The sequence below is a fragment of the Zalophus californianus genome, chromosome 6 (assembly GCF_009762305.2).
Source record: "Zalophus californianus isolate mZalCal1 chromosome 6, mZalCal1.pri.v2, whole genome shotgun sequence".
NCBI classification, from domain to species: Eukaryota; Metazoa; Chordata; class Mammalia; order Carnivora; family Otariidae; genus Zalophus; species Zalophus californianus.
In genome coordinates this window covers 131,251,494-131,264,458 of record NC_045600.1, presented here as the reverse complement: position 1 = coordinate 131,264,458, position 12,965 = coordinate 131,251,494, and positions in this window count along the sequence as shown.

Sequence of the window (12,965 nt, the reverse complement as noted above, 5' to 3'; positions counted from 1 at the left end):
CTAAAGAATATCTGCACTTGGTAATTCATGAAACTCTACTTTGAGGAGCAAAGGGACTCTGCATGCAAGACAATCAAACTTATATGATTCAAAGGATCTAGGTTTATCCTTTATTTGCAGAGATGTCATTTTCCTTTATGCAATGCACTTGTAAAGGGCAAAAGACCACTTTTTTCTTGAATTCCCAACTTGTGACTTTTTACCTCCTTCTTTGTGGAGTCCCTATCCTTCCAGTGATATTCACTGGACATTTGACCTTGTTGTGCCTGGGCTGTCCTTCTGTTACCATGATTCTCCATGTAAATTCATCAACAGTTTTGCACTCTCCATTTCTCATATATCGCCAACAGGGTAATGCCAGACAAAGCAAGAATTTGGAGATAACAAATGGTGTATCAGGTGGAGTTCTTGACTGCAAATAAAATAAACCACCTCTGGCTAGCTTAAACAAGAAGGGAGTGCATTAGAATATCAGGAAGCTCAGAAACCATTGTGAAGCCTGGAGAGTCCTGCCTGGACCCTTAACACTACTGGCACCGAGGGTCAACTACAAGCACATTCCTGCTGCTCCTGAGTGAATACTGCCCCCTACACTTCTGAAGTCCTGGTAAGAGCATCCGTTTGGACAAGTCTTGTTGGGTACTCACTCTTTAGTTGCCAGCTGATAAGGGGAGGGTACTTGTGACCTGTTTGCCTCCTGAGAAGGTAGCTGGGTATGTTTCCTGCCAATGAGCCACACATAATGGGGACTGTCCCTGAATAGGAAAGGAGCACAAGAAGAAGACTTCAGACAGACAGATTTGCTTCTGTGCATTGATTTTGGTCTCTCTGTGTCTCACATCAATCAGGATTTGTCGTCAAATGGCCTAGGAGGACTAGAGCGGTCCCAGAGTCTGAGACGAGACTAGATCATAGGTAAGTGTTAAGTTTGTCCACCTATGAAGGCTAGTAGGATTCTAGGGTGAATCATTCCAGAAACTTTTTAGAAAATTGCTGTGCTTTGTCCAACAGAATCTCCCTGTGTTCCTTTTCCCTTCTCTGTTAGTGGAGCTACTGGAAGTTGTACTTCAGCTCACTTCCTCTCCTGTGAGTAGTGTGAAGCATTGGGAAGCCCTAATGTCACGTTCAACTTAGCCCCCAAAGTCTAAATATCAGAAATTGTATTTATGAGCCATGTGATATATAATGTTTCACTGATAGTCGCATATTCTTAAGGAAGCTGCCTTTTGATTGATTATTGCTGCTATCATGCCTATTTTATTGTATATATTTATTTAGGCTACCACAAACCTTTGTAAAAATATGGGATAATAAATGAGTAGGGCAACAGCCAACTAGTAGCTTATCAGCAGACTAACTAGCCAACCAATAACTAAATAAAGGAGCAAAACAAAATACACATAACAATTTAAGTTCTGGCTTATCACAAAGCAGGTTTGACCTAACCCACCTAGGGTCTTGTCTGTTTCCAACAATAATTTACCAGCTGTAAATGATCTGTTATTCTTACCCCCTCATGCTCTGGGATTCAGGTAGATAGTCTGACTGCATCACCTTGTCTCTCCCCCAAGTCTGACCATGACTAGGTATGACTTCCCAGCTTAGAGGAGAACACTTTCTGTGTTCTGTTATCTATGGTTAGGCCCTGTGGTGGGCAGAATGGTTTAATCACTGAAGCCTCTGAATATGCCACCATATTCACAACAAAATAGACTTTGCCAAGACAATAAAGATTTTGAAATTCAAACAAGATGACCTCAGATTATCTGGATAGGCTCCCTTTTATCAAATGAGCCCTTTAAAGCAGAGAATGTTCTCCAACTGGAGACAGAGAGATGCTGCAGAATGAGAAGTCAGAGAGATTCCTAAGGAGGTCACTGTTGACTCTGAGAAGAAGGGGCCCAAGGACAGGGACCAGAGAGAGATTTCAGCCCCTATCCCATAGCCAGCCAGGAAGTGGAGTCCACAGTCTTACAATTGTAGGAAGCTGGGGTTTTCCAACAACCTGGATGGGGTTAGAAGCCAGTTTTCAGAGCCTGCTGATAAGGGTTTTGACAGTGGATACCTTGATGTTGTCCTGAAAGACCCAGAGCAGAGAAACCAGCCAATTTCATATGGACTGTGAGATAATAAATGGTGTTGTTTTCAGTCATCAAATTTGTGGTATTTTGTTACGGCAGCAATAGAAAATTAATACAAGTGTCCTTTGGACCCTCTTTCGGATAGGGTTTTAAAAGCGCACAAGACCTTTGGAGATGGGAAAAGTTTCTGAGCACTCCCTCTTCTGTTAGAACCCAGTTCACATGGCTTCTTAGATACTTTGGGCAAGGTGTGTGGTGTGAAGTAGCCAATGAGCTTGAGGTGGACCCTAAGCCAGCTGGAACCTCCTCATTTTCCCCATCACCATCAGCTCGACCACGTCAAGCTTTTAGTATTGTGTCAGGAAGACAGCAGACATTTGTTAGCTGTTGCTCAATGTGCAAAGGTGTCACTCGGGGAGAGAGTGAACGCCAGTCCTTGGAAAAGAGTGGTAGGAAAGCTTCCTCACGGATGGAAATCTGTCTGTATAGACAGCATTCCTAATGTGATGAGGAGTTCCCTCCAAAATTTAGATAGATGAGTTTAAAGGTGGGACACATTAAAAAGATGAAAGTATGAATAGTAATAGCAACCAATGTTGGCTGCTAAGAAGGTTAAGGCATTTTTTTTCAAGGGACCCTCAGCAGCAGTTATAGTACCTGGCATTAGGGCCGCTCCCATATTCAAGTATGGACTTCCTGCCTTAAAAGCAGTAACCTAGAGTATCACCTTTATGAAGCACCTGGATTAAAAGTACTTAGAAGTTGCAAAGTTACTCTTTACAAAGCAGTAAATGGATTCCCCTTATTTTTTTAATAAGAATAATCTGTGGACTGCATAGTAGTCATTTCCATTAAATAGCCAACTTAAAAAAAAAAGAAAGAGAAGGAAAGAAAAAAGCTTTGAAAACTTTACTTGCAATATCTTTTCATTCTTTCTTTGATGTATTTGGAGTGAGGAGAATACATTAGTGCCTTTTAGCTTGGCAGCCAACTCTCTCAAATGTAAGTAAATGGAAAAGAACTGACTAGAGTGTTTACTTCATTTTCAGAATTCTAATGTCAAGATTGTTTCCTCAAAGGCTGAAAAAAAAAGTAGAAATGGTGCTGAAGTTTTAAACAATGCCTGTCTTTCTTGGGAGTAGTCAGCTTCAATGAAATGGATGCCGTCATGCAGGAGATTTTCTCAGAAACAGCAGAAATTGCCAGTTCTTGGACCACACAGCCCATGGCCAAGGTGGTAGCTAAGCTGGTACCTGGCAATCATGCTGAGGAGGGGACTCAGACAAAAGTGACAGAAAAGAGTCTGTCTTGACTCTACAGCAAACACTGCATGGTCTTCAATAGACCATTCCTGGTCTTGGCGGACTACTAGATATCTACTCCCAAGCACTCTTCTCTTCTGTCCCAGAAACAGTTTCTGCTGACATATGACCTCCCACTTGAGATGAGATTTCTCAGCCTTTCTGATGGTTAGGTGTGGTCAATAGGACGTAAGTGAATATGATGTGTGCCACTTCCGGGTTGGGACTTTGAAACACGGGAATGGGCTCTTCTCTTCTCTCAGGGTAAGACATGGACTATGTTCATAGTAGTGACTCAGCTGCCTCCATCTAGGTGAAGATGACACCGGAGGGAACAGTGGTAAAAGTTGGAAGGGACTGGAGGCCATGAGTGAATTCTGAGGAAGCCCCACCATCCCAACTTCCAACCTCCAGAGTTACGTGAGAAAGGAATCAACTTGCATGTTACCCCACAGTGTTATGGCATCTCCTCATTTTCACAGCTTAGCTGTGACTCATCTACCACCCCTTCCTCTGTACCCAGAGTTTTTTTGTTGCTCAATGATCATTGCAGTGCCCTTACTTAGATCTATATGCTTTTGCTAAGTTATTAATTTCAAAATGATTAAACTTCTGTTAACATGCCAACTATCATTATCTGCTCTGGAAATAGTCATGCCAACCACTCCTGCACACTCGTGTGTTCCATGAACCATTCTAGGTTAGTAAGCCCTAACCTTCCAAGTCAGTTGATTTGATAATCCCCTGCTAGTGAGTGTCTGCCCCTTCTGGGAGTACTAGTGGGTCCTAACATTGGCCTTCAGGACACTTTCTTCACCCTGAATAACAAGTCTTATGGTGGGGGTTTCAGGAAAGTGTGGCAGGACAGGTGGGTCCCTTATGGTGTATCTCAAAATGCTAGGCCCAAAGCTCTTGTTACTTTCAAGATTGGAATTGTTTTGACCGATTGTTTTAACCCCTCTGGTGTATCAAAAGAGATATATGGGTTTTGAGGAAATCTTCAGATTTTGTCAGTCTTCATCTTTATTGATTGACTGTAAGCAAAATCTTGCTTTTTATTAAACAACTCAGATTTGACTTAGAAATCATTTTTTTTATTATGTTCAGTTAGCCAACATCATTAGTTTTTGATGTGATGTTCAACAATTCATTAGTTGCGTATAACGCCCTGTGCTCATCCCAACACGTGCCCTCCTTAGTACCCATCACCCGGTTACCCCATCCCCTGGTTACCCCATCCCCCACCCCCTCCCCTCTGAAACCCTCAGTTTGTTTCCTAGAGTCCAGAGTCTCTCATGGTTTGTCTCCGTCTCTGATTTCTTGCCATTCAGTTTTCTCTCCTTTCCCCTGTTGTCCTCTGTGCTATTCTTTATGTTCCACATATGAGTGAAACCATATGATAGTTGTCTTTCTCTGCTTGATTTATTTCACTTAGCATTGTTCCCTCCAATTCCATCCATGTCGATGCAAATCCTGGGTATTCATCCTTTCTGATGGCTGAGCAATATTCCATTGTATATATGAACCACATCTTCATCCATTCATCTGTTGAAGGACATCTTGGCTCATTTTAAAAAAGAAATTATTAAAGTCAATAAAAATATAAGTGAATGCTTTCTTCAGCTTCCTCAGGCCTGGCCAAGTTGAGAAATATAATAATATAATAAGTTATATGATGCCTACCTTCCAAAAAAGCTGTTCATGATTTTAAAGTGGCCTTACATGGCAAGATGTATAAATAACGCTTATTTATAATAAAAAGAATTGTTTTTCAACCTAGTTATGTCAATGTTTTAAACCTTTAAGAATTCCTGATATTAAAAAAATTTCTGTCTTAGGAAGAGAGATGGTTACTACCATTTCAAAAGCATTCAGTGTGGTATTTCTTCTATAGGCAGCTTATGCTGTGTTTCAATATCATTTGACTTGTAAAAGTTAATTGGTAAAAGTTTTTCATGACTCCTGGGAACATACACAGATACAGACTGTCCCCTAGAATGGAGGGTGCAAGATCTTCCTTCTATAAATAACTGCTTAACACCTTCCAGGCACACACACCCACACACAATTTTATAGATATGTAGTGTGTTCACACAAAATTCTGCAGGGAAATTGAAACTTTTCCTACGAAGCTGGTGTGAACAGTAGCAAATCAGAAGAAGTAGACAGACATTGTGGCATTCTTTACAGAGTGAGTGGGATGAGAATTCATTTACTTGTTAGAGGTTTGTGCATATTAATTTTCAACTTACTTTAAGGAAAATACACTTAAAATATATAAACTATCAATGAATCAACAAATATTTAACTGGGTACTGCTAAATGCTGTATTATTCTATTCGGTGGGCCTTCAGATATGAACCAGACTTATTTTAGTCCTAGATCTGTAAGACTTTATTTTTTGTAAGTCACCTGTAGGGTTCAACAAATAACAACCATAACAAAAAGAAATCAACCAGAAGTATATCAGCTTCAGTGCACAAAAAATAAGTTTCAAGATAGCTAGGTATGTGTGCTTTCTCATCCTAATTCACTTCGTATCCCCACACCTGTCTTTTTTCATCAGTCAAGGCTGGCCATTTCTCTTTGCTTCACCATCCTCTTGTTGTATGCTCTCTCTCCATTGAAGTAGTAATCTGAAACAGAAAACAGAAGTTAGTACCAACAACGGGATGACCAACTGGGGGGCTAGGTTTCAGTTCCATGCTCTTCATGAATAAGTGTCTTGGTTTTGTACCATATTGGAACATTGGACATTCACCTGAGCTTGGAGGATGAGGGCTTCTCATAGCATGTGAACTGACTGTGAGGGTCATTCTGGTCTGGCTAGAGGTGTGGGGCTCAGGAGTCAGGTTCAAGGGGACTGAAGAGAGCACGAAACCCAAACCTGCTTTGGCATCTTTGGGGTCAAGTCCATTTATCCAGAGAAATGAAGAACAGAGAGTCAGAAGCCCAGCAACTTTAGAAAAAAATACCCGTGAGTCAAAGGTGGCAGAGCAAGATTTTCTGAATGAAGCCCTATGTGCAGAGGTGAGAAGGGAGCAACAAGTCTCAAAAGTTCAATGAGTCCCCACCCCCTAACTGCTCCCAGCTGCAAGCACATGGTCAAGTCTGTATCTGGTGCTAGAATTTTCTATTCATGTGTATGGGCTTTAACCCGGCCTACATTGTGCTTTTCGAAGCAGCCTACTTGCTAGAATATGGATGCTTCTTCTATTGAATCTATAAAAAGCTGCCAAAGTAGAACGAATATCAGGTGAGTTATGATCTTGGGAATTATAACCTGTCAGTAGGTGAGGTTTTATTGATGGAAGTTTCTTGTAAACCGTAGGTCACATGGAGAAAGAAGAGCTGCTACAGGCATAGTCGGTGAGATTTATCTTTGCATTGACCAGGAGAGGGGGTGTTTCTAATTCTACACAGTTGGTTTTGTTTTTAAGATAGAGACTGATGACAAGGTTAGCCCTACATCCTGCTAAGCCAAGAAGTCTCTTCGGCTGGCATGTTAGGAAGCATATGGGATAAGTTAGTACCTCTTCTTGTTTTGTTGCTGCTGGTGAAATTGTGTGATGGTTATTATTTTGTTTATGCAGCTCATTTGGGAGAGAGAGAGAAAAGAGAGAGGGTGGGGGAGAGAGAGATAGAGAGATTCCATGATTACTCTCCCACCATCTCTCAGAGGAAGTCCCTGTCCATATTCAAAGTAAGATACATCTGCTTATAAGACAGGCTGAAGGCTGGTTGGAGGAATATAAATTCCTATTGTCCTTCTCTATGGCAGAAGCTTTATTTCCAGCCAGCAACCCATCAGGCCCTGTCACATCAGACATGGTTATCACACATATTATGCATCCTGGAACTTGGTGAGCACGAATTCCACTCAATTTAACTGTGTTACTCTGGAATAAAATTTCTCCTGACCTAGAGGAAAACGTGTATTCATGAATCTGTTGATTTGAATCTATCACAGGCATAGCATAAACCAAATATTCCTCCAGTTAATTCAAGAATGTAATGACTCCCATCACCATCCTAATGGTAAAGAGTGCAGGAAATTTGTTTCAAGTCAACCTATGTGATTTTGTTTTTAAGCTGAATTGTTTGTGATTTTAATTATTATTTTGGTGAGAATGTAGTACATGCACACACATATATGTATGTACATACATGTGCCAGTCATTATGTAAATATGAAAGATTGCCCCTTATATTATTCTGTAGTCAATCACAATGGTTAATAGATATCATTCCTTGTTGCTGCATAGTAACCCATCCTAAAACTTGGGGGCTTAAAATAAGGACAATTAGGATATCTCATGATTTTGCAAGTTGACCAGACATTTCTGTTTCTGTGCATGGTATCACTGGGTGGTAAGTTGGCGGGAAGGTCCACATGGCTGGGGGTTAGTGCTGGCTGGGATCTCACCTGCAGGCTATTGACCAGGACCTCATTTCTTCTCCAAGCATATAAATGGGCTGCTTGTGCTTCCTCACGTTATGGTCGTCTATGGATAGTCAACTTCTTACATGGCAGTTGGCTTCTAAGAGTGCAAACACAGAAGCTTCTAGGACTTATCGAGGCTTCAGTATAAAACCTCACTGCAGGCAGCATCACTTTATGCAAAATTGTATTGGTTAAGGTAGATAATAGGACCAGCCCAGCTTCAAAGAAAGCTGTGTATATTGTGAGCTGGGGTCCCCTGGGGAGCTGCTGAAGCAAATATATACACACATCTGTACCTGTATCTATCATCTTTCTATTTGTCTCTCCAAACACATGCTCAAATGTGGTCTTTATTTTGTAAGATGAGCCTGTTCACTGTGCTCAGTATTTGATATAGGATGTGATCTGAGGATGAAGAATTCAAGTATGCACAGATATCAGCATTTCAGAGAAAGAAAAGAACTTAGAAATCATCTAGTAAACTTTCTTCTTTTCAGATGAGAGAACTAACTTATTATTCGGACCCATGTCCACTAGACTACATGTCATTTGCTCTGTTTTAATGACATTACTAAACAGCAATTTTGCATTGATTCAGTTGTTCTGACATCAAAGTAGTTGAACAGTAAGCAATTTGTCATGCGTCAGTCAAGGAGCATGTTGACACTCTGATCATGACTTTGGGATGTTGCTAATGGTCCAGTATCTAAACTGGAATTGCTACAAATGAAAACTCTGAATCTAGTGGCAAATAATCAGGATCCACTTGATACTTATGGGAAGTTTCTGGGGAGAACGGAAGTCAGCATGTATTGAAGAGATCTTGCTGTCGGTGGGGGAGATCATTCTCCCTGGAGTTAGGACTTTGCCCAGATGAACAAAATATATGCATTTTTAAAACCTTAATGGATTTTACTTTCCTCAGAGACTGTTTCCATTGACAATGTTGGGTGTGAATATAACATTGTCTATAAGTAAGTTGATCTTTACAAACTTTACATTACTTATTTAATTTATATCGGTCCCTATCAACCTGTCTTCGTTCAGTGATCCCCAATGTGCTAGACAGTTTACAGACATGAAGAGAAAAGACGTTTCTGTCTCACCATAAGGAATTAGTTAAACTAATTATGATACATCCACAGGTTTTACCATATAGCGATTGGAACAGAAGTTATAAGAGAACATTTTTAACAGCTTTACTGAAGCATAACTGATATATAGAAAACTGTGCTTATTTAATGTATACAATTTGACATATGGATATATGCACATACCTGTGAAACCATCACCATAATCAAGGGAATAAACACATATAGAAAAACAGTTAATGCAGAGAGAGATGTTCAGGATAACTAAGTGACCATAAAAGGTGCTGAGGGCCGTAGGACATGAGCAAATGCACAGCATAGTCCACCATTTTGAAAAACAATCTTTGTGCATAGCAAAGAATGAGAAATGTTAATAGATTATTTCTGTCTCCTATGCAATTTTCCTAGGTTCTTGAGGTAATGTTCTATATTTTTCAAATTTTCTACAATAAATAGATATTACATGTTTATCAACACAAAAAGGAAATAAAAATCATTTAAAACCACAGAATGGAGGCAAGTGGGTGGCTTGGTCCATTAAGCATCTGATTCTTGATTTTGGCTCGGGTCATGATCTCAGGGTCATGGGATCGAGCCCCAAGTTGGGCTATGTGTTGGGCGTGGAGCCTGCTTAAGATCCTCTCTCTCCTGCTCCCTCTGCTTTCTCTCTCCCTGCTCTCTCTCTCCTTCTCAAAACGAAAACAAAAACAAAAAACAGAAGGCTATCTATCTCTACCTGTCTATCTTTGTCTGCTTAGCTATTTATTTTTCAAGTTTTGATTTTTCTATGTTTACAATATTCCCAAAAGGCAGAATTAGTCACTTAACAATTTTACGTTTCCAAAGAAATATATTGTAAGCCAGGAAAATTCTAGCACTATGCATGTCATTAAATTCAGACTAGTGGACAGAAGCTGACATCTCCGAGTCCACTGGAAGCTTTTTCGATGATGAGGGTGTGGGCGCACACAAAACACCTAATCCTGACCTTTGCCTGTTGCACTCATCTCATCATCGCATAAAGCCATTTGATTCCAAGCCATCTTTGATCAATGTTTAATGATCAGAGTTTACGTAACAATCAAAGACATCATGAAGCAGCAGATATTTATAGGCTCTGCAAAAAACAGCTTTTTCCGTGGTGCGATACAGTTCAATTGACGCCATTGGCATTCCACAGCACACAGAAATATATCAAAGAAATTTGTTATGCTTTGAGCATGAAAGCGAAGTAAAACACAGATAATTTGAGAAACTAGAAAACTTATCAGGGATGGAATCCACACAGGCTGCCTGTCAGTTGGCAGACGCAGTGCCACGGAACGCTTGGCAGGACAGCGCATGCATGCAAATGGGGCTCCCGCACCACGACAGCAGGTTTGCCTCCGACTGGAGGATGTTGCTATTCAAGGGGACTGATGAATGAAACCAGAATCGCATCCACCGCAGTGGAGAGGCGGACAGGAGGAGTAGACAGCTGCGCGGGTGACCGCTTTACAAGTAGGAGCTATCAATCAGAAGGCGTGAAAGGCCCAAATCCAGGGAAACCAGGATCCCACCCCTTTGATACCAATCCTAATAGAGTGCCAGTCACCGATGCAAATATGGGGCCGAGGAGCATGATGACCGCTCTTGCCTTCCCCGCGGAAGGATCTCAGGGAAAGTTGGCCGTTGTCCTCAAGGAGGGACAATGCCACACTGCAGCTGAGAATATTTTTAGATGACAAAGGTGATTGTTGCCCTGTCTCAGAGCTGTTTGGGCCTGTTTTGGACATTTCTTCTGGTACTGGAGCTCCGATGGTTCTAGCCTTCTCCTATCCACCCCTGAGCTCAGGCTATCCGCAGGGAAGGATTTAAACCACTGGGGATCCAGCCCCTTGTTTCTAAGGGACCACGGCACAAGGCTTAAGAGCATGGCTTCTAGAGCCAAACTGCTTGATTTTGGATCCCCAAAACAATCTCTACGAACTCGTTTTTTTCATCTGTAAAATGGGTTGATTACTAGTTACAAAGATCATGCTCTAGAGCAATGGTACCCAAAGAGTAGAAATGTGATGGGGGCCACATGTGTAATTTTCTTGTACCTGCATTTAAAAAGTAAAGAAAAAATGTGACATTTAAATAATATTTCATTCAGCCCAAAACTGTCCAAAACATTATCACGCAATCAATACTAAGTTGTTACTAATGAGATCTGGTGTTGCTTTGTCTTTTGTTTATTTATTTGTTTGTTTTGTTTTGTTTTGTTTGGACTAAGTCTTCAAAACCCAGAGAGTGTTTTACATTTATGGCACATGTGAATTCAATCGAGCCACCTTTCCAAGTGCTCAGTTAGCTATGTTTGTAAAGCTAGCCCAGCTTTAAACTATGAGAAACACAATACTGTGTATGGACAGCCTAGAATTTTTGGAAACTAAACTATTTTAAAACGTCCCATAAATTTAATAGATAATGTCCCTGAGATCTAAGGCTGAGAAGGTGAAGGCTTATAATTTTCTCTGCCAGTAAAAACACCATTCTCTTAAAAAAAATTCTAAAAACCAGTACTCTGATGTTTATAGTTCTAAAATTCTATTCATCTCAATCAAAACTATCTGTGTGAGATTATAGGCCAATTATTTTTAAAGCTCTTTAAAATAATTTAGTAGACATAAATATACATTGGATATACAACTGGGATACACAAAAAGTCGGCCTCAGCCACAGATAAGTTATTAACCAATGTGGAAAGTTAAATTCCAAGGACCCAAGTGGGGTCATCAGAACGAACCACCTCCTTACCTCATAATGACTCTCTTATTCATCACCATTAGTAGCATTAATAACATTAAAAAATAAAGACACACATCCTAGAACATTAATAATGCTAATCTTGTCATCTTTGAAAAATACGAGACCCAGTTACTTTGCACAGTGGGATGCAGATATTACTGAGAAAAATAATTAAAATATTAATTACACATTGAATAGAGCATTGCCTATCGCTATTATATTGTCATTATTGTTGTTATGTTGCCGAATATTGCTTTATGCAGATTTTGCTTTATAGAGCCTTTATGAGAAATAAAATCTTTTGTGATTTTCATATTTGCTCTCTTAGGCAACTTGAACTCCCTGGGACATGCATGCATGATATATCAGATGGAGCCTATCAGATGGAGCAACCAGGAAATATATTAACCTGGCTTTGCTGTGGGCCTACACTCATTAATCTGAAATGTTGAGCATGTAGCATGTGTCCTTGAGTCAAACGGGTGCCTGGATGGAAAAAAAATGTGGAGCATCCATTTTAGGCATGCACGTTGTGAAGTTCATCATGGGTAAACATTTACATGAAAGTCGAAAGGATTGCATATTGGGGTTTCATGGGTCCCTGATACTCAGGTCTAGGGCCTCACTTGCTTCTGCCATTACAAAGTCCTCTGTTTCAAAGCTGTTGTGACCGAAGTAAAACTTGTGGTAGACAATGTTATGGGAAATATGGACTGGTTCAATAAAGATGGTACCCCAAGGCTTAGCTCCCCACTTCTTATCTAGCAAAAAGCAAAGCTGGCTTGTCGTTAATGACTTCGAGATCAGACATCAGCAAAGCAGAGTGAGAAAGGGAAGGAGAAGCCAAGCTACCATCCCAAACATCTCCTGTCCAGGTGGGAGCAAGATCTTGTCCTTGATCTGCCATTTCCTGACTCCTCAAAGTTCACTTGTGTGAAGTGGGGGGCTGTTTTGATTTCTTAGGTGCCCATTGGCAGGGAATTGGCCTGTGTGATTTATTTCCTTCAGGTCTCTGCTTAAGCAAAAAGTGTCTGACCACCCATCAGAAATAGCCTTCTAGGGATGCCTGGGTGGTTCAGTTGGTTAAGCACCCACCTTCGGCTCAGGTCATGATCCCAGGGTCCTGGGATCAAGTCCCGCATCAGGCTCCTTACTCAGCGGGGAGCTTGCTTCTCCCTCTGCCTGCCACTCCCCCTGCTTGTACTCTCTCTCTGACAAGTAAATAAATAAAATCTTAAGAAAAAAAAAAGGAAAAAGCCCTCTACCTTCATTGGCTT